Source organism: Aptenodytes forsteri, unplaced genomic scaffold (assembly GCF_000699145.1).
Source record: "Aptenodytes forsteri isolate BGI_AS27 unplaced genomic scaffold, ASM69914v1 Scaffold188, whole genome shotgun sequence".
Classification (NCBI taxonomy): domain Eukaryota; kingdom Metazoa; phylum Chordata; class Aves; order Sphenisciformes; family Spheniscidae; genus Aptenodytes; species Aptenodytes forsteri.
Window position 1 is genome coordinate 112,297 of NW_008794371.1, and position 848 is coordinate 113,144.

Here is an 848-nt window from a genome sequence, read left to right on the forward strand (position 1 = left end):
CAGGTCACCGCCGCCCCTCCCTGGGAAACGAGGGGGTGCTCCGCCTGGCCGGCTTACAGCCAGAGCAAGGGAATGCTCCCGATTTAACCGCAAACCAGATGATTCGGGTGCTTTGGGGAGGCCTTTCTCGCAAGGCTCGCGCTGCCGCCACCGGGGAGTTGCACAAGCAGCTCCGGAACCGTCCCCAGCGGTCCCAGCTGGAGAGGTTTCGCAACCCGGACCCCTAGACCCCGGCTCCCGTGGGCACGGAGGGACTTGGTGCTCCCCTCTCTCCTTTTTTTGTGAAGCTGGGTCGCGACTGCTGAGCCCAGCCCGGCCGAAGCCAGGAACACAGCTTGCCCTGACCCCCACCGAGCAGCCCCGCGGCCAGGTCCCGACCCCCGGCATCGTACGTGGGGTCGCCCCAGGGCTGGTTCCCCTCCCGCGGCTGGCCAGGCACTGGCATATCTGAGGTCATGGTCCTGCCGCTATCGCTGTGTTGATGCTCGCTTCAGAATCAATAAAACCCCCAAGGGAAGGTGCAAAGTCTGTGCCAGCTAAGCCGGCAGGCACCCATGGGGCCAGGAGGGGTGCGAGGAGGGGGCACTGACCCACAAAGCACCGGCTCTGGGGCAGCGATGCCCAGGGCTGCAGGGATACCCCCTTTCATGATGGCATCCAAGCAGAGGGCTCGGGGTTGCGGGGCCACCCGGGCACCACTGCCGCCCACAGCAGCTCTGGGATCGACCCCGTGGAAGCTCCCCGGGGTGACTCTGGTCCATGACCGTCCCCCGCGGGGTGAACGGCTGCGGGTTAAAGATCGCAGCGGCTGGGATTCGACTGCACCGGCCCCGGGGGGACTGCAGGGC